The sequence below is a fragment of the Triticum aestivum genome, chromosome 1A (assembly GCF_018294505.1).
Source record: "Triticum aestivum cultivar Chinese Spring chromosome 1A, IWGSC CS RefSeq v2.1, whole genome shotgun sequence".
Lineage (NCBI taxonomy): Eukaryota > Viridiplantae > Streptophyta > Magnoliopsida > Poales > Poaceae > Triticum > Triticum aestivum.
The window spans coordinates 313,046,911-313,069,255 of NC_057794.1; the positions used below are offsets into that span (position 1 = coordinate 313,046,911).

At 45.0% G+C, this 22,345-nt stretch overlaps 1 long non-coding RNA gene across 1 annotated transcript; it reads left to right on the forward strand.

Annotated features, from left to right (window-relative positions):
- Window positions 1–300: 300 nt before the first annotated feature.
- On the forward strand, window positions 301–10,063 carry LOC123122497 (uncharacterized). Its single transcript, XR_006460249.1, has 3 exons — window positions 301–365; window positions 8,407–8,430; window positions 9,951–10,063. It is a non-coding gene; the product is annotated as an uncharacterized lncRNA (long non-coding RNA).
- Window positions 10,064–22,345: the final 12,282 nt, after the last annotated feature.

Sequence of the window (22,345 nt, forward strand, 5' to 3'; positions counted from 1 at the left end):
ATCCACATTCGGCACAACTCCCGCAACTTGAACACCAAGCTCTTTGCCATTTAAGTACGTATCTGCACCCCAAATGGCTTATTTCAAAGTGTAGAGCGTAGTTTGCAACTGAATGGCTCAGTTTGTCCTGTGATTGTGTCATGTGTAATTTAAATTCACTACTAGCAGCACTAGCCGTTGTAACTGTGGCTTACTGGTTGTATTAGGAAATGCTCTGCTAATGTTTGTGCAACTCATGACCGGTATTTGAATCAATTCACTAGGCATTACGTAATAGCTGAACACCACTTTTATTTTATGGTAAATGGTTGAGAGAATAAACTGGATGGATGACCAATCCGAGAAGGGCATTGAACAAAGTGTAGGTATTGTTGGAGATATAACTGCTGGGCATAAACCGGCCTATCTGGGCCAGGTCAACTTCATCAGTAGTTCAAGAGTGCTAAAGCCTAAGAAGACAGATGAGGGCCTAAAGCCCGTAGTCGGTTTAAGACTTGTAGCTGTAAACCGACATTTGTATATAAACTTGTATTGTAAGTTAGGAATAAGGAGAGACCAACCCGGATACGAATATGGACCGGTGTTGGGACTTTGTGAACCGACGGGCGTCACCCATGTATATAAGGGGACGACCCGGCGGCGGTTCAGGGACAACAGACAACAACTCGAGACTTAGGCGAAGCTTGTTTGCTCCCTAGTCATCGAAACCCCATCAATTCCATCACAACTATACGTAGGCTTTTACCTTCATCAAAGGGGCCGAACTAGTATAAACTCTCTTGCGTCCCTGTGTCTGCTTTAACCCCTTCAAGCTAACCCGTTGCGATGGCTCCACGACTAAGTCCTTTCTCTAGGACATCTGCCGTGACAAAACCACGATAGTTGGCGCCCACCGTGGGGCTATCGCATGATGGTTTCAAGTTCTTGGAGGGCCGCTTTGAACGACTCAAGGGCTACATCGTGGGCCGGATGACTAAGAGTCGTCGCGGCAAGCTCTACATCGATGATGCAGGCTGGGGCCCCAAGGCCGGCTCAGTTGAGTACGGGTACCGGGTCCCCTTTGGTGGCATACACGTTTTCATCGGCAAGATCGGAGAACCGGGCCCTGAGCCAGACATCTGCACCGACCTCGTCGAAACGGCTCAGCGTGCGTGATCTGCCCGGGTTAAACCGGTTCAAAATCTCTGGTGGCTAAAGCGTTTCGCCATGGCTTCTATTGGTTAACTGCTCATGCTGATGCAGAGGATCTAGTCAGACGATGTGATGGTTGCCAAAAGTTTTCAAGACGTGCTCATGTGCCAGCTCAAGAACTGAGAATGATTCCAATTACTTGGCCATTTGCGACTTGGGGGCTGGATATGGTTGGACCTTTCAAAAGGTCCAAAGATAAGAAGACCCACCTCCTGGTGGCGGTTGACAAGTTTACAAAGTGGGTGGATGCAGAACCTGATAGCAAGTGTGATGCGGCCACGGCGGTTCAGTTCATTAAAAAGGTGATTTTCCAGTTTGGCTTTCCACACAGTATCATCACAGATAATGGTACCAATTTGTCTAAAGGTGCCATGAAGGAGTTCTGCGAACAGGAGCACATCCGGCTCGACGTTTCATCGGTGGCACACCCACAGTCCAATGGTCAAGCAGAAAGGGCTAATCAAGAGATCTTGAGAGGCATCAAGCCCCAGCTTATGGTTCCTTTGTAGAGAACACCGGGTTGTTGGGTAGAAGAGTTACCATCTGTGTTATGGAGCATCAATACTACACCCAACAGATCAACAGGATATACACCGTTCTTCATGGTTTACGGAGCGGAGGCGGTTCTCCCCAGTGATATCCGTCATGATTCACCCCGTGTGGCGGCTTATGTTGAAGAGGACAATGAGACAGCACGGCAAGGCACTTTGGACCTATTGGATGAAGAACGTGACGTAGCAGCTGCCCGCTCGGCGATTTACCAACAGGATCTTCGTCGTTATCACAGTCGCCGAGTCAGAACCAGAACCTTTCAGGAAGGAGATTTGGTGCTTCGGCTCATCCAAGATCAGACTGATATGCATAAGCTATCCCCACCTTGGGAGGGGCCTTTCGTGGTCAGCAAGAATCTGCACAACGGGTCATACTATCTGATCAATATTCAAGAGCATAAAGACTCACCTACATCAGAGGAGGAGACTAACAGGCCATGGAACATAGTCATCTTCGGCCTTACTATACCTGAGCCATTGGCTCTACTTATGTACATATTACGATGATGTATATATTATGACTAAATATAATAAACCCGAACCTCAGCTAAAGCGGGGTATCTGTTCTTTTACATCATGTGTGGTTACACGGAGTTGTTCTAAAGTGGCCTCTGGTTTACCCCTTGAGTTAGCTTTTCAAAAGCATCATGTTATATCACTTGGGGGTTTGGTCGTGTCCGAACCAATGCAATACCTCTTGATAGGCGAGAGCCACCAGATCACTTGGGGACTTGGTCACGTCTGAACCAGTCATGCCTCTTGATCGGCCTAAGGCCATAGAATCACTTGGGGGCTTGGTCGAACCCAAACCATTGCCATGCCACTTGATCGGCATAAATGCCACGGTTTCATTTGGGGACCTGGCTGACTTGAACCATAGCTACACCTATCGGGAGCTTGGTCGTGTTCGGCCATGGTAACGCCATCTGATCAGCTCAAATAAGCCTCTTTTTGCAAACGGTTTTGTCATTGCCTTTGCTTCACACTTTTCTTTGAAAGATATTTCTTTCTTTTTATTGCGTTTTTTAAACCGACAAAGTTTTAAACCGGTTCACACTGTCAATTGACGGAACGCTGTCCATTTTTTATCTGGCGACTATTTGCTCGGTTTGATTTTTTTGTTAACATCCTATTATGGAGTAACACGGTGTTTATTATAACCCGGCATGGTTTACATGGTAAACCGGATCATATATATATAGGATCTGCTATCTCCTCCAACAGTGTGGGTTTATAAAACTCCAGTTCAAGATTGGCCAAGCAAACTTCACGCTCAACGATGGTAGGTATTATCTATCTCAAAAATTTGATCATATACTTAAAAATTTCGGATGTTTTGATTTCATGTATGCAGACATCATATTCCGCCTGACGGTACAACCGCGGTGGCACTTTAAGATTTTTTATTGTAGAAAGTACTTTGGAAATTTCATCACCCAAAGGAATAGCAAGTTGCAGTAATTATGCACGAAGGCATATCAACATCAAAAGTATCAGCTAGCCTATTACAAGGCAACACGGTGCCCACAATAAGATCATTGTTTTTCGCAAGGGAAAAGCAGTTTTAAACTAGCTTCCGGTTCAAGCTTGGCCACCAGCCTGTCCTGATGGTTGTGGATCATCCCGCACCGCTTCAGCTTCAGTTTCTCTACCCAGCGGCTGGAAATCAACAGTTGTCCAGTCGATTCCCATTAATGCTTGAAAGACAGCTTCATCATGGATCAGCAATGACGGTTCAATATCGGGAGCGTAAGTATGCTTACAGATTGGAGGGATAAGATTTTCCGATTCATGAACTGGTGCAACTATTCGCTTGTTTTGATTGTCATATTGGGCTTGATAATGAGACAAGTTTGCTTCTTCAGCCAATTGACAAGCTAGCGGACGCACCTCCCAGTTTATTGCTTGCCGATCTGCTTCACCAAACTCTGACCCGTCTTCCTTCAAGCTGGGATAGCCCTGAGCTGCTTCAATAGGATCAAAATCCGGCACCCAAGCTTTTGCCCGGATTAAGGCATTGATCGCACCGGTTCGAGCAGCAGATTTCTTCAGCTCTTCAACCCGGGCAGGAAGCACCGACAGTTTCATCAGAGTGTCCTGAATCAAGTGGGCGCCGGCTTGTTGTGGGATGCAGTACAGATGATCCGCTGTGCACCAGTGTACAGTTGTTCGACCAACGTATAGGCGGCTTTCAATTTCTTCCGCACATCTGACCCCAAGTGACCAATGCGTGTCCCTGAAATATCATAAAGGGTTAACAAACCGGCAGCTCTGTAAGACGGCAGAATCAGTTCAGAAGTCAAACCGGCTTACCAAAGATAGCAGTGGTCATGGCATGCACGTGCCTCTTTATGCTGGTCAGTTCATCCGCCACCGGTTTTAGTGCAGCCTCGACATCTCTGCTCATTTGATTAAAGCGGATTTTTCAGTGGCCCAATCCGCCCGCTTCTTCTTGAAGTTCTCCTTAAGCTGTTCCATGGCGCTTAAAGCGCTGGTTAATTCCTCTTTTGCTTTGGAGGTTTCAGCTTGTTGGGATTTCAGATTATCTTGGAGATCGGCGACTTGGCTTTCTTTCGTCTTCAGCTCAGCCTGCATGCAGACAGTTATATGATTCAGCAAAACGGTACAAGGATTGAAGTACCAACCACATAACAAGTTATGCACTTGGCACTTGGGGGCTAATGCATATTTGATCTTCATCTTTCAATTGCTTACAAAGTCCCAAGATCAATACAAGTATTCAACTTGGCACTTGGGGGCTAATGGCTCTTTGCTCGTATATATTCTGATGCGGCAATCTCAATTACTTAAAGTCCCGGTTTAACTACGCTAAGTTGAACCGGCCCTTGGGGGCTACATCAGCGAATTTCAAAGCATTAAGATTCATATTAGTAAGTCCCGGTTTGAAAGAAGATTACAAACCGGCCCTTGGGGGCTAGGAGAGTCAGCAAGAATTGAAGCATACAAGCAGGAAAGAGCATATGGAAGTTACCTCATATTTATCTTTCATCATGTTAACCAGACCGGCTTCATAGTCACGGCTGGTATACAACCGGTTCAGGTAGCCGGAATGGATATCTTGGGCGTTCAGAGTAGCGTAAGTCGCCAGATCAGCATTCCACTTGCCTTTGCCAAAGGCAGCAAATTCTTGCTTGGCAGTATGTTTGGACAAAGCGACAGGATTGCTTGGCTCTGTATGGCCGATGCCAGTAATGACAACCTCATCATCCTTGGTATCGCCGGTTTGCACTGGGGCTGTTGGCTTGTCAGTAGGCTTTGTTGGACCGGTGGATTTCTCAATCCGGATGGAACTTGTGGGCTGATTGACAGGATTGAGGTATCAATAGGTCTCTCTTCAGCAATAAGATCGTCGTCTTGCTGCGGTGGATCATTGGGTATATCCTCAGGAATAGCCGCTTCAAGATCTGGTGTTTTGCCCGGTTCAAGGACGGCATCCTCTTCGGCCGCTTTGTCCAGGCGAGCCTTCTTGCTTGGCCTAGGCTTGGCCCTGAAAGGAATAACAAAATCAAATACAGCATATGTTCCAAGGCGATGTACTGCAAATATTATGATAAGTATAGCTTACCCAAGCACCGTTTTGAGCGGTGGCAGCTGAGTAGCCGATGACTCGCCAGAGGATGAGTGGGAAGTAACCTGGTAATCGGAGTCAGATGGATTAAGAGGTTGACGAAAGCAGCCCGCTTTAGGACAAGCACTGACAAGCAAATTAGAGACCTCTGAATGGCGTTTCCGAACCGGACTGTTCGGTAAACCGGCGGAGGTAACTACCTGGCCGCTGTGCCGGGTTGTGCGACGAGCTTCGTGCTGTTGGGTCTTCATAAGAAATTTGGGATCCAAATAAGCAAGAGGATGAGAAAATTTAACTTTCCGGTTTGCCTGACGGATTTTTAGTGAAGGCAAAGGTTCTGAATCAGAAGAGAGAATAATTACCTCTGCAGCATCAGCATGGCTGGCTTCGGCATCATCCTGACAAATATCATCATCAATAAGACGCATGAAAAATAAGCCAAGTGAGTCAAGCCCTACCTCAAGGTCCGGATTATCCACATCATCATCAGGGGCCGGATTAGAGGATGCAGTGGTTCTTTTCCTGTGGGCAGTCTTCTTCACAGCTTTAGTCTTTTGCCGGGTTGCCCTTTCCGGTTTGTCTGGTTTTTCTGGTTTCTCCTGCGGCAGTTTCTTGCTCCAAAACGGATCATTGCCCTGGTTACACAGACACTAATATTAAACAATGACCAGATATATCAACAACAGATTCAGCAAAAAGGAAAATCAAACTCTTACAGCTGGCGGTTTGTTGGTGGCACAGAAGGGAAGCAGGCCGGTTTTAGCACAGATGTGTTCCGGTTCATTCAGCATCTTATTCACAGCCTCTGTGATTTCTTCATCGGTGAGCTGGATGTTGGAATGTCGCAGTGGATCATCAACACTGCCAGTATACTCGCACATCAAACCGGAGCGCTGACTAAGGGGCAGTATGCTCCATGATATCCAACAGCGGGCGAGATCAACCCCTGTTAAACCGTTGGCCATAAAGGCTCTGAGCTTCGACAGTTGAGGAGCATATTTGCTTCTCTCCTAGGCAGTCAACCTTTGCGGAAAGGGGTGTGTATTGCTGAGCTGCTCCGAACGAAAGCCAGGCAAGGGATTTTCACCAGCAGGGGAGGTGTCTTTGCAATAGAACCATGTTTGATTCCACTCTTTGGGGTGGCTGTGCAGTTTGGCGTGAGGGTATGTGACCTCTTTCCTTTTCTGAATCGCCACGCCACCCAACTCCGTATTGGAGCCGTCAGTAAACTCAGTACGGCGGTTTAGATGGAAACAGTCTCTGAACAATTCCACTGTGGGCTCCTCTTGAAAGAACGCCTCACAGAGCACTTGGAAGTGACACATGTTTGTAACAGAGTTGGGGCCAGTATCTTGTGGATGGAGTTGAAAATCGGCTAAAACATCCCGGTAAAATTTAGAACCGGGCGGCTTAAAGCCCCGGGCTAAGTGATCTACGAAAACGACGACCTCTCCTTCTTGAGGTGTGGGAGGGCATTCTTTGCCAGGAGCCCTCCAATGGATGGTATCTTTGCTGCCTAAGGCGCCGATCAGGACTAAATCGTCCAGTTGAGCCTCTGTGACGCGAGAAGGAACCCAGTTGCACTCATATACTTGCTTGGCCATGATGAAATCTACAAGGTAGATGATCCCGGTTCAAAAATGCATTGATTAAGGTACATTGGTATGTGCAATGTTAAACCGGAGACAGATCTATCTAAACCGGAGTTTTATGAAGCAACAACAACTGGCGGTTCAACAAGGGGACTAATGGTATATACCGGTTTGGCAATTTTTTCTACAAAGTTAAACCGCCTGATCTAAGCATTGAAACAGCTGAGATTGCGGATGGATAAGTATGCAGAAACAGATTTCACAAGATTTCTCTACAGCGTTGGATCTGAAGCAAGTTCAGAAAATAAGAAAAATATTCAAAAGCTCAAAGCAGAACAGTATTGAATCAATGGGCAGAAATATATGTGAGATCTATGGTCTTGGGCATGAAACTAAAGGCGGATACTAAAAGCTACCGCTACACAGAGCAGGGGTTCACAGATGCATCCAGGAGCTAGTATATGAACATGAACAGGTGATGAACACTGCAAGAACACGAAACCCTAGAACAGATATGTGTTGAGAAGAGCAAAAGGCTTACCAGAGTTGAGGAAGACGCGGAAGGTTGTCGCGGTGCTCTGGTGCGTTCAGGTTGATGCAGCGGCCAAGGTTGGTGCAGAAGTTGACGGCGGCGGCGGAGCTCTGAGGCTGGCGACGCGAGGAAGACGAAGAAGAAAGGCACGAACGAGAAAAAAGAAATGACCCTTCGGTCCTATTTATAAGGCAAAAGGACATGTGTCAGGCGCGACAATCAAGGGGCCACGAAATGGAGTTGTCGCCTCAATTTCCGCAGATCTATTAAACAAGGAAGCATAATGGATAGCTTCGTTATGACAGGTGATGTCACTCCGGTTTACAGCAATCAGAGAAGATGACATCATGGCGGTTTACCAATTTATGAGAAGATGTTGAAGATGAAGTTTTTGCTAAAGGATTGACATGAACCCGTTCAAATCAATCTGGGGCCTAATGTTGGGGATATTACTGCTGGGCGTAAACCGGCCTATCTGGGCCGGGTCAACTTCATCAGTAGTTCAAGAGTGCTAAAGCCCAAGAAGACAGATGAGGGCCTAAGGCCCGTAGTCGGTTTAAGACTTGTAGCTGTAAACCGGCATTTGTATATAAACTTGTATTGTAAGTTAGGAATAAGGAGAGACCAACCCGGATACGAATATGGACCGGTGTTGGGACTTTGTGAACTGACGGGCGTCACCCGTGTATATAAGGGGACGACCCGGCGGCGGTTCAGGGACAACAGACAACAACTCGAGACTTAAGCAAAGCTTGTTTGCTCCCTAGTCATTGAAACCCCATCAATTCCATCACAACTAGACGTAGGCTTTTACCTTCATCGAAGGGGCCGAACTAGTATAAACTCTCTTGCGTCCCTGTGTCCGCTTTAACCCCTTCAAGCTAACCCGTTGCGATGGCTCCACGACTAAGTCCTTTCTCTAGGACATCTGCCGTGACAAAACCACGACAGGTATCATGGTCAATTATCTCTAAGGTATGCCTTTAGCCTTTTAGTGCATTTAGAAGTTACAAGATGACATGATTTGTTTCTTTGTATGTAGCATCTATCTGCATGCATACTATATTTATCGGCTTTATTCATACTGATGTCTTCCCAAAGCAACTATGTATTAGAACAGAAGCAATAGGGGCCTGAACCAATAGGGGTCTTCCCAAAGCCAACCAATCCAGTTTACGCATCCATTTGGCCAAGCTAGTTGGTTGCAACGTGAATGAAAATAGGCCAATGATTGCAGCGAGAGATGCCTTGCTGATTAGTAGTATGCGTTTGTCCATGAGCGTCTCCCTTCTATTTTTTTCTTTAATTGGGACATGAACGTCTCCCTTTTATAGGTATTTGACTGTTAGACAATTTATATACATGTCCATGCATGGGTTTGTTGAATTTTTTCCTAGAGTTCAAAGTGATCCCTTGGTATGCGTTTGTATTTCTATGAAATATGATCATGCTATTTTTTAGGAAAAATATTCTGGTGTCATAAATCTAGATGCTTTTGCTGGTTTCCAGATCTTTGTTGGCACGGCTGCACCTCTTTGGTTACCTGGCATGGCAATGCAACATAAGTCTACATGGTATTGTTGTACATAACATGATGATAGAACATAAATTGCTGACACTAAGCGCACATATTTTGGTACTTAGTCGTCCATGCATGATTTATTATAGTTAAAATTCTATTGTAGGTGCGAACCAACATGTGATTGGGTGGTTAGTGGTAGGGTGCGCGTGCGTGCGTTTATACGGATACGTGTATGTGCGTATGTATGAGTGTGTGTGTTTGCACTATGTTGAAAACAAATGTATTGTAGGCATGCTTTGTTTTAAAAAAGAATACGAAGAGAGATACTTCATTAGATAAAAAAAGTATCTCCTAATATCATTGTCGTCACTATAAGTTTGATTTGTATAAGTGCAAATCTACTTGGTAGAGCTACTCTTTTTGTGAAACCCATGTCTGAGTTAAACATTACGCACTAAGCAATACAGACTGTATTACGATAGAACGCTAATGTTCGGACTATCTATTTGGTAGAGCTAGTATTTTTTTTAAATCCACAGGACACATCAAATAGGAGTCCAGGCTGTTTTTTTCTTTCACATGCTAGCTAGGGCGCTTATCTTGTGCGTGGGGGGTTAGGTGCCGGACACTTCTTTTGTTTTTCTGTACTGGACACTTCCTATTTTCCGTAGGGGGTTATGTAGCTCTTAATCGTGAAAAATCTAGAGAGGTTGCGAAGGAGTTTGTCTTTTCTTCAGTGAATGCTTATCTAATAGACTATAAAATAAGCTACTGGGTTGGATGATCTCTGTTTCAGATGGTCAATACCTTCATTGTTGATAAAACTGCAAGCACATGAACATAGCTCTATATAGTACCATGTGAGCCGTTGATATCATGAGGATTTATTGACTGACTGTGTTAATCCACAAATGTGCTTTGAACAACTTGAGCTGATTACACTTTCTTGACAAATTTTTGTGAAAAAATTCAGGTACTTAGCCAACTGGTGCACATGGACGTGATGACTTTGCAGCGTTTATGGACCAACCAACTTGTAATCATGGATCTTATGTGTTGTAGACCATTTGGTGATTTGGTTATTTTATAGCTTGCATTTTGTGCATGTGGATACAGACTTGTGTGTTCTGGATCATCTAGTTGAAGTTTCTCATACCAGCAAATAGTGCTGTCTTTTTGTGACTTGTGTGTTCTAGGTGATTGTTAAGATGGTAAAAACTATGCTTTGTCAAGATTGATGTGTTTGTCAACTTGTGTTCAATGTATATGCACGTTTGTGAATATATTTCATTGTTGTACAAAACGTGTTCATCATGAACCTGCTTCTGGATGTGGGGATAATAATTGATTCTGTTTAGAGCTTGTATATATTGTTTGGCTGCACATCACTTTACCAGCAATTTATTAGTCAGCAAAAGGACTATCTGTCGGTGTAGGTAGGGCGTATGTTGATAGACTATCTGTTGGCATGGATATGGTGTATGTGGCTAATAAAGTGTCGGCATAGGTAGGGTATATGTGGACACACTATCTGTTGGCATAGGTAGGGTGTATGTTGTATGATAAACTGTTGGTGGATGTAGGGTGTATGTGGACATACCATCTGTCGGCGTATGTAGGGTGTATGCTGAATAAAAAAGTGTCGAGAAGTAAATAACTGTCGGCAATACATTTGCCCATAGCGAGTCCTCCGACTCTTTCATCTTCTGTTAGCATTGATGTTAGCTACAACTTAACTATCGACAAAGGTACCCTATGCCGACACATTGGTGTGTCACGGAAGCTCTACCGTGGTGTAGTGCCAGTTTATAGCCTGCTCCTCGGAACAAATCCTCAAAAAAAAGTTGTGCAATTTTGTCGTTAATTGACTATACGTTGAAAATGATGTGGGTCCCAGATATCAGTAGGGTGGATTAGAGTAAAAAAATGAGGGGTGCATCTGAGTAGTAAAAGAGGCACTTGCTTGTGTTCGGGAGTGGACCTGGTGGGTCCGTACTGTCATACTCACAACTACAGTCCTCTCCGATTCACAATGTTGACAGGGCCGGACGGCGGCGCCACAGCGAGCGCACCAAGGCGGAGGATAAAGTGTTGTCGCCAATGTGATGGGCTGGGTTGGACATTCTTATTGAAAAATAAAAATGGACCGGAACTATTTACGACGTTGACTACGATTTGCATGGGTCCGCCGGTTGCAGGAAGAAAATGGTGGGAGAAACAAGACTAGTCGCTATCTTTGCCTAAGAATAATATCGACTGGATGTAACAACACTATCATAGGAAATAATATCCTCCTGTTAAATCATGAATTTTGAAGAACTGGTGCATGAGCATTTAGCTTTATTTATTTACTTATGTATGTTTAGGGGACCATGAGCATGTACCTGGGCCGGATTCATGTGAGAGCCTCCCTTCCAGTTAATTATGGACTCCTCTATTGGGCCTTCATTAGTGGGCTGCATGTTATCAACAAGTGGAAAATGTGTTCCGTACCAAAAATAGTATGCACTACATATGGTATGGGGCACTAAAGGATCGGACCGCGCGACGACTTCCAAAACATTGTGTTTTTCATTCTAACAACCCATTTATTCAACCAACAGACGAAATATACTACTGATTGTACATTGAAAACAGTAGCAGCACCAACCAGGGCTGGGGGTGCAACAGAAGCAGTAAGCAGGCCAAAAGAGTAAAGAGGCAGCTCTCTCTTCCAAACCAAACATTAGCCATCATTACAAAAGGGCTACCCAAAAAGAACAAGTGTATGCATCAAACTAAATAAAGATCCTACTACACCAAGTGTATGCATCTAACTAACTGGCTCAGTTAGATGTTACTATTTATTAAGGTGTGGAGATTGGCCGACGGCTTGAACCAGATGGGTGCCTGACGGGGGAAACTCCAGCCAGCAGGTCAAAGTCTGATACTTGTGACCCTATCTCCTACTTTGGGATGCAGAGCATGGCGGCACATATCAGGGTATGGTGCATGCAGAGATGCATGGTACATTGTGTAAACACAATTCTGCCTGATGAACGAAACCGCGCTGCCATCATGATCCTTTCCGTCGGTTATCTCCTGGTTAATCGGATAATTCAGTCCGAGAAATAGAGAGCATGTACCAAGGCTACTTACCAGCCTCCAGTCAAAAATTCTTGAAGGACCAGATGCTGGGATCCTACTCAAAGACCTTGCAGTGACTATGATTGTACTCCGCGAAACAACACATCCAGTATGTGCGAACAACCATCAGTCGTTCGCCATCATCTGATCAAGACAGGAATCACCTGAAACTTCCATGCCGCTTTTGTTTGAAAGGTTCTGAGATTAGGAAGGGTAGGGACACCAGACGGCATACAACATCATATCAAGTTGGAGTCAAATAAAAAAGGGCTCTTAATGTAGTCAATCTTAAGAACAACATGTTATGAGCATGAATATTTTTCAGTAAATGTTACAGTAATATAAGCAAGCCATCATGATATCATAGGAAAGTAACATACTACTGTAACAACCATTTGTAGCGATGACTGGAGTAGGCCAGCAATACGTCCAGCCATAGAAGGACTCAACAACGTAAATGAAGCCCTTGTGTTCAATGGCATCAGAGAACCATGGAGGATGTATGATCCTGCGATGGACGTGCAGATTTATCCACTTACCGCAGTGACCTATCAGATAGGCGAGTCCGCGGTTGAAGAACGCATTTAGCCTGAAGTCTTTATAATTCAGAGATCTTGTGGGCACTTGGCAGATTACAACCTTGAGCAAATCAAAGTTGGTATCATGTTGGCTACTGTAAGGTTTCGAGTATTCTGCGCTGCGGTGCCAAAGCAGTGCAGTGTCAGTCGAAGGAAGGGGGATCAATCGCCAGGTGTAGACCCTCCATGAGCATCTAGCTGCCGCGACCATCGACGAGCACCATCCAAGACGTGTTCATACCGACCCAGTACGTACTGTTAATGTAGTTGAGGGTGACGGGGATCGGATCGCAGTCAAGGGGGTTGATGCTCGCCACCCTACGATCATTATGCTGCCTGACACAACGTTTCTGAAGATCAGGCGGCATCAGCAAGCAAGGGGTTGGCTTAAAAAGCTCCGGCCTGAGGTTTTTGAGTAAACGGTACAGCCCCGACAAGCATGCGCGAGCGGCATGGTACTAAGATTGTCCACATGCGAAACAATGAGCTTGATTACCTCTGTGGGGAACGAATTCCAGCCACTCTTTCGGCGGACGCTACTCGGTTCTGCCATTGTTAGTGCTTGGGTTTCGGAAGTGGGGGGTAGGCGCCTTAGCGGGGATGGAAGATTGGACGATTATGTGCGGACAAAGATGGAGAAGCGAATATGTGATGCGGGAAGTAGATAGGTGATGATGACTACAACACGCCACTTGACTTACGAGACACATATCAGCAACGTAGGGTCATATCGATGCCAGACAACTTGCTGGAGTGATCACAGTACTGGTACTCCCTACAGTAACTACTACTATGCCCTAACTTGTTTGAGTAGAGTAGTAGTGGAGTAGGACTCTGCTCTACTACTAGCACTGGAGGATTAGTATATTCTAATCTAAAATAGTTACAAACTTCAATGCCCGAGTGCGGAACAACTATGAACCGCCATCGGTGCTAACTCGAATCCCCAGCAAACGTTCACTACCAGACATGGCCGCTGCAAACGCCCGTGACGCAGTTACAGTACGTGTGTAAGGGGGCGGTTTTGTCAAATACTATGGCTTAAAAATAGGCCACTGTCGGATGGAAATCTGACGATTACGTGGGATTCGCCAAGATTGAGCTCGTGGCGAACAATCACCACATATCATTACTAAAAAAAGGTTAAAACACCCGGGGCTATAGCTTGCACCGGCTGACCGCTAACAATGATACTAACATAGTTGTAAAATGGTCAAAGACCGTGTCTACATGGTGTTTGGAATTATATGCAAAAAAAACTAGGAAGATGCACGTGCATTGCACAGAACATTAAGATGCATTTTTTACAAAACACATGTTGTGATTGACCCATGTAGGAGTAATCCCATGTGTAAAAACTAATGATATCTCGAGAATTTTATCGAAAATGGTATCTTGACCATTTCATCGAAAAAATGATATCTCAAGAAAGATGATAGATAAGGTGAGGAGGAGTGGGGCGTGGTGGTGACTGGTGGTCGGACTGGACGGAGGCATGGGGATGGACGGCGCTGGCAGCGGCCACCATGCCAGATTGTTCTAGAGACTTCCTTTTTTAATTGCTCAGCAATGAGGTTGTGGGAGATAAGGATGAACGAGGCAAGGCCTTATTTGTAAATGTGGAGAGAGGTGCGGGTATCTTTTGTAAAATTGTCATAGTTTGCTCCCTATCCGTCAGATATAGATCGAACGGTCTATACTATAAGATGGCAGGCACACCATCATCACCAACTTGGTTTTTTCTCTACTCCTCCTATAAAAGACTCAGTTGGTGATGATGGTGTGTCTGCCATCCGCCATTTCTGACCATTAGATCTGCATCTAATGGTTGTGATGTAAGTTGTGGCCTTTTGCAACAATTCCCACTTCTCTGCTCTAGTTTACACAAAACCCCTTAGTATCTTGAAACCAACCACATTCCTCCCTTACCTCATCAAAATAGCCCAAAGAATATATTTGGAGTGAAACATAAGATATATTTAGTGATATGTATATCAAAACTAAACTGTTTTCTTTCAAATTTGTGAATATGTATTATTGTACTTTGGTTCCGTTGCAACGGACATGCTCATTGTTATGAAGGTTTATCTATTGCATCGTCCGCAACGAACACCTGGTGTACTGGTCCGGGCCGGATGCTTCCAGTGCGATGACCTGAGTTTGAATTCTGTCCTAAACTTTAGCTTTTTATATATATTTCTTGCGCTACTGTACTGGGAGTGGAACCCATAGAGTACTTAGAATACAAGATTAAGGATGGATTTGTTTCTTTTTAACTTTCTGTACGAATCTGTAGCCAGCCTGCAAGTCATGTACACTGTAGTGACAGTGGAACCCACAGAGTACTTAGAATACAAGATTAAGGATGCAATTAACTTTTTATAGAGGGAGAATCATACATGCAATTAACACAAATGGATTGGACGTGACTCTATTATTCTCCAACAGCAACCGACAAATTTCCTCCCACGGGCCGGAGTAGGTTTCTCGGTTTGCATGCGGGTTTAACGGAGGCGTTTGATGGAGGCAAGGAGGCGTGTTCAGCCGGGCGTGCAGTGGGCGGCGCAGTACTATTTGATTTGACAACTACTAGTATATTATAAAAAATAAAGAAGAGTGGTAGAGATAGAGATAAGAGTAGAGATACAGACTAGGGAGGAGCACCATGAGCAATGATATACTTACGCGCAGCTTTTCACAGAATAAAGGTTACGGACAGGCATGGCATAATTAGATTGGGAGGAGGAGGTCCATACCCCTGAAATTCAGGGGGCAGGGAGGGATTAGAGGCCGCCACATCAGTCCGTAGGACAGCTTCCGTGAGACTCATCCGTAAGTGTAGCAATTTCAGAGCACCATCTACTGCTTCGTGTGCTACTCCTACGCTCCATTCGGCGGCCGCAACATCCCCTATAGCCACTCCCTCCTGCGCTCCATTCGGCGGGCGCTGTTGAAATTTGGGGAGCACACTCTCGCGAGTGCTGGCAGCGACGACTTCACCGAGACGACTTCTTCCCCGACCTCGGCAACCTCTTCCTCAACGACATGGGCGACAACCTCAATGCCAACAGTGCTGCTCCCGTTGCACCGTATGTGTTTCTGTCCTTCCGGTTTGAAATCATGGTAGAATTCATGTTTCTAGTATGTGTCCTACATTCAGTCTGTTCATATACTATGCTAGTCCACATGATTAGTTTAATCTCTGTTATAGCCGTCATGATTTATTTTGTGCTTATTCGCACTAAATCTCGTAGTAACTTGCTCATATATTCAACTGGCGCAACGTCCCCTACAGCCACTCCCGTTTCATGGACGGGCTGGTCGATGCCTCCAAGGAGCCCTTCGTCTACTGCTATGAGTGCCTGATGCCGTTTTGGGGCTCGCCGGCGGACCTCGTGCATCACCTCACGCAGGCGTCTGGCGTTCACTACTGGCCCTTGGCGGAGAACATCAAGTACGAGACGTGCTACCCGTTCGCCGTGCCGGGGTCCCTGGAGGATCACCGCCACCTGCTAGTCTCGGAGGAGGACGGCATTGTCTTCCTCTTGATCGTGGGCACCAGTGAGGCCCGCGCTGGCCGCCGCCCCGTCTCTGTAGTGTGCGTTAGGGGCGACGCCGCTGACACTGACACGAGGCCGATGTACGGGTGCGTGCTCACTATTATCGCCCCTCAGAGGTACGTGGGCGCCCATACCCGCTCCATGATGTTGACTAGGACTGTGCCGAGCTAGGACCTTCCTGCCGATGTGGACATGGAAGACGCATGGTATGGTCCCCCCCCCCAACATGGTGCACGGGGACTCCAATGAGGTTCACCTGGACATATGCATTACCAAGTTAAATGATGATCATTAGTCTTCGCTCAATGTAATCCGCTGTCTATGCATGTGGAGACTTCTTATTTATATAGTATAGAACCTTCCATGCATGATCTTGCTCTATTAGAGTATCACGCTTGAATAAAAGTTTATCCATTTATGGTTTTGTCTAGAATCTTCCATGTATGCTTTTGCGCCATTAGAGTTCTCGCTTGCCATTTATGAGATGAACTGAGAATTTTTACTATAGTACTGGTGAAAGACTTATGATGAACCATTTCTTACATCTCCTCTGCCCCCTTCCAAATCATCCTGATTTAATCCCTCCGTCTAGGTGTATAAGAGCATGGTTAATACTTAATAGTATAGCCAACTGTTGACTATAAGAAAGTGCCATGTCATCTGTAGCCAACATGTATAACAATCGATACTCAAAAACTAATTCTTAAAGATCTTTTCTTGCAAAGCACAATAAGTGTTATTTCTTCACAAGTTTTGGATGCAGGTTGAACAGTTGAACGCTTTTGTTTGCAAAAGATACTTTTTTCTCTATTTCCTTTTTTCTCTATTTCACCAGGACCTTTGTGAGCTCTAGAGATGAAATAATATCCGAAGAAGCCTATTGATACCCATTACACATGAGATGACCCCCACATCCGTTGTCAAAATAAAAAACTCCCCGATCAATGCACTTCACTGTTCCGTGTAACTCACGGGCACCTTACTATAGATTAGTACGACCAAAAATTAAACTAAGATTATATATAGTACGATAAATGCTCATGCATGTCACCTAAAATTATATCATTGAAAACTATGTTCAAATACGAATCCGAGGATATAGTTTTTGTTGACATGCACTAACATTTTGTTAGGTAAATCTTCAGTTAAATTCAATGGGTGACTAATAAACCACGACCGATGTAGTACTAGTTTAGAGGGCGGCACTGCACGGGAGTCTCACCCCGCTCGTGGTGCGGCAGTAAAGCCGTCATATCATAAAACCCAACCACCGGTAACAAGTGGCCTGGTAAAATAAACGGACAAGCAACCATCACAACCCTCCATCTTTTTTGCATTTCATCTCTCTGCATTTACTTTCTCCGGTTCATCTCGCACACTCGATCCCTAGCTACTACTCCTAGGGCAAGTTCTTTTGGCGGCTTAAAAAATAAGCCGTCTCTTCCCCAGCTATTCCCATAAGACTAGTCACAGCGGAGAGTAACATTAAGGCGCCTCACTCATTTATTTGGGCTTCTAAATGACTACTAGTACCTCTGTCCTGGTTTATTCGTTACCAGTGTAATTTGTGCTAAATTTTGACCAAAGATTTAACTGATAAAATGTTAGTGCATGTGACATGGACAAACATTTCATTAGTTAAATTTATGGTCAAAATTTGACACAGATTACAATGGGGACCAATAAACCAGGACGGAGGTAGTAGTTATGGGATTACTAATCTAGAAGCCTAAAAGAACTGGCCCCTGGTACTCCTAGTAGTAGTACTCAAGTTGGAATTCCAACATGGCACAACTTCTTAGGCAAAAAATTCGATACCTGGTGTAGGAAGCAGTTTGGGAATTTGCATGCCTTCCCGACCAGTGAGATACTCTGTAAAAAGTACGATAGAGAAATAACCACAGAGAAGGAAGCTAAAAGTAAACAATCAAACGAGCATTTTTGCATTTGTTTTGCATTGAGTCGTTTCACAAGCTTGACTAGTGTTGTTTTTCTACTTTTACAAAAACTGCATCGTAATGTTAAAACGTGCATTTGCACGTACATAAGTAATAGTAGTACTCCCTCCATCTAGGTGTATAAGTGTTCCCTCCTGCTTGGTCATGGTGCACAACCAAATATGACTTATTCACATGGACGGAGGGAGTAGCACAGTCTGCAAGCATATATAGAGAGAGACGTGTAGTGCGATAGTATATAATAAAGTTTGTGCTATATGCACATACTTACAAAATGCGTACGGATACACAAGGTTTCCAAACTTTTCCTTTTACATACTTAATTAAGGATGCTAATAATTCCCGAACGTTCGAGATTCATCATTTGCGCATCCCAAAACTAATGAGATCACCTTACGAAGCTAAATTATATTCCTAATAAAAGCCACGACGCTCGCAGGAGCACTTGCAATGTGCCATGAGTGCCCTGGTGCGTGGCCGTTTCCCAGCGCGCTGACACAATGCCTCTTCCTCAGCCTCGCAACTCGCAAGGTGTTGATTGGTGGCTTGCCGACGGGCGAGCGCGATCTCACCGGTGTGGTGCTCCGGCGCCAACTGATACTCCTCCTCGCTGGAAGCATGCACCCGGTCCACGTACCGCCAAGCGTAGATGAGGTGCTTGGGCCCGACTGCACTCAGGGATTTGGCACGGGCGTCCTCCGCCACCCTCACGGCCCTCGCACGAGCCTTCTGCCAAAGAGCCAATTGCCTGACTCCCTCGGACAGGACATAGGCCTGCCAGGAAGCTTGCCCCGCGGCGCGCTTCTCTTCCTCGGACTTCTTCACCGCCTCTATTTTGGGGCGCTCTGCCGGAGGCAAAGCCTCCCACAAGGCGACATCCATTTCTTTCCAAAGCTCCTCAACGCTGGGGGGGGGGGCTCGGCGGGTGGCGTGGCGTTCTCCTCGTAGCAGGGAGCCGACGCATCATCCGACGCGCATGCTGGCGAGATTGGGAACGCCGATGCGTCCACCTCGATGCGTCGCGGCGAGGAGCGGAACGCTGATGCGTCCTCCTCGACTAGTGGCGGCGAGGAACGGAACGGCGACACGTGACCGTCCGCACGGTGCAGCGAGGGCTGCCTAGGGCTTCGGAGGGGCGATGCCATGGTGGTCGAAGTGAGATGGTGATATGGAGGGGGAGGAGATAGCGATGAACGTGAGTGTTCTTTCGAATGCCGTGGGAGGCACAATATTTATAGCGAGCAATGGCACATCTATGTAAGATATGGACTAAGCTGCACTGACTTAACTGCAGGTCTAGTTGCATCACTGATGTGTGGGCCAGACGCCTGTTGGGCCCACATGTCAGTGACCCAATGCACCTGCAGTTAAGTAACTGCAGCAGCGTCCCGTATGATATGTTGAGTGATTAACGTAATAGCTATGTAACATCCCAAATTTTCAATTTGGAATGTTATACATAGGTCATCATATGCATATCATATTTTATTTGCTTTTGGTTTTGATGCTAGAAATCCTAAGCAACTCAAGGACCCACGGAGAGAGTTGGGGGTTTTATTATTTTCATATTTGAATTTTCTCAAATATTGAAAAGAGGATCATTTTGGTTTTAATTATTTTTCTCTCCGAAATATTTCAATATAAAAATAAATGAGAGGAGATAATATGACTTCTCCAAAATAAAAGAAATATTGGAGGAAAAATGTTAAAATCAAATAAATAATTTCATTTGGATTTTTATTGCTATTTATTTGAATTAGAAAAATATGCATTTTTTCAAAATTGCATTTTTAGGCCAAGAAAATGTTCACTTTGTTCTAAATATTTTATTTAGACGGTGAAAATTGTTTTTGGCATTTTTAGATTTTTTTATATATTTCTTCAGGTTTTTTCTTTTGGCGCAATTATAAAAAAACTTCGGACCGATTGGGCCGAAGCCCAGCAGGCCCAGCGCCGCTGGCCCCGACCCCGAGCCGGTCTCCCAGCGCCGCACGCCGCCGCGCCGTCGTCGCCTCAGACTCCCGCCGCCGCCTTGCCCCTCCTCCAAACCGCCCCTCCCCCTCGTCCTTATAAGCCACCTCCCCGCCCCCACTTCGCCACCCCGAGCCGCCGCTGCCGCCTGCCGTGCTGCGCCGAGCCCCGCTGCCTCGCCGTCCGCAGCCCCGCCTCGCCGAATTCTCGCCGCCGCCGTTGGATCCGCCGCCGCCGGTTCTTTTTGGTTTTTATGTAAAAACCGCCGGTTTTTTATAAAACTCTAGATTGGTTTTTTTATTTTGTTTAGATCGGTTCAGTTATTTTTTGGTTACGTTATTTAGCGAGCGTCCGCTCGTTAGTTCATTTTTCACAAATGCGTTCGCCCGTTCGTCTCTGTTAACGAACGTTCACGCCATAGATTTATTCTTTTTCTGTTCTTTTGGCCAGGGACCTATCTGCGATTACTTTTATCACATATTAGCCCCTGATCTTCAAACCGTCGTCGTTTCTAAACCGGTCATCCAAATCCAGTGAAACCAACGCCAAAATCTTCATCTCGAGCCCCTCTTTGTTTTTAATCTACTTCAACAAGGTTTTGACAATTTAAAATTTGGTTTGAAGAAGATTTGATTTCGAAGTTCTTTTGACCGTAGTTTCAGTTCCGTAGCTCCGATTCGATTGATTCTTTTTGCAGATCGAATCTCTTCAGTTGAACTTTCAGATTTGATCTTCTTATTTGAGTTTTACCCTTGCATCTATGCTTGAGTGCTTTTGTATGTTATTGTTTGTTCGCGATAAAATTCCAGGAGTGTGAAGCGTGCTACTATGAGTCTCTAAGGTTTGCAGAGCGTCAACAAGGCAAGTAACACATTGATCATACCCCTTTATTACCCAGTTTTTATGCATTAGTTACAACCCTCAAACATTGCATGATTAGGTTGTGATTAACATGTGGGTATTAGGAAGTAGTTGATGAGGTAAAACCTATTGCCCTTTTATTATCAAACCCTTGGGAGTTACTTCTATGTTATGCTTATGTTGCCATGCTATGCTCGTAGACGTGGATTGGGTTTGAGTGTATCCATGATAGATGTGAGATTGTTAATTAATGGCTAAACTTAAGGTGGCTACTAAATACACATCTGGGTGGATTGGTTGTGGGCACCTGGAGAATCCAGTGTTGTCCTAGGATATCCCGGAGTACCCGTGTGATCATCCTATGCTTCGCCACCTAGGCTCAAAGGGATCATAAGATTATTCATGCTAGAAACTTCCGTGTGCAGCCACAAGCTATTATGAGCTCTAGCATAGTTGATTATGTTGCATGACCTCTTTCAGTGGTGGGCTAGCAGATGTAGGGGGAAGTAGGTGTAACTGTCCACCCAGAGTAAAGGGTTAATGTTTCGGAAAGACTGTGTCTTGGTCATCCGTTTCTCAAACGTCATGTAGTGCGAGAAATTCAACGGGGGAGATAGGGTCTTGTCGGGAAAAGTGCGCAAACCTTTGTAGAGTGTACAAACTAATCATGGTTAGCCGTGTCCCCGGTTATGGACATCTTGAGTATCTGGTTCTTGGATTATCATGTTGATCTCATCACTCTTTTAATTAATTTGTTGGGTTAAATACTGCTTAATTTGGGATTGAGTTGGAGGAACCTTCTCAATGTTTAACAACTACCATGATAGTTAAACAAAATATATTCCTTTGTTGTAGGGAAAAATTGGCTTTTCGCAAAACATTATAACCATAGAGCCTCCACCAACCATATATACATGTAGTGATAGCATTTATCCTGTTGATTGCTCTACTGTGTTATATTGCCAGCATATTCCATGTGCTGACCCGTTTCGGGCTGCAACATATCATGTTGCAGACTTTTCAGACGAAGAGTAAGGTGCGCTAGGTTGTTGTCGTGTACTCAGCTATGTCGTTGGAGTTGATGGACTCACTTTATCTTCCAAGCCTTCTGTTGTTATCTTATTTAGATGGCCTTAAGCCATATTTATTGTAATAAGTTTCTCTTGAGACTATTGATATAATAAGTGTGTGATTGCTACTCTGTTATAATTCCTTCAAGTACTATGTGTGTCAGTATTAGCGATCCAGGGATGACACTTATGCACAGAGATTTGACCGTCTGAGGTCGGATCGCTACAAGCTATGTGGGCATAT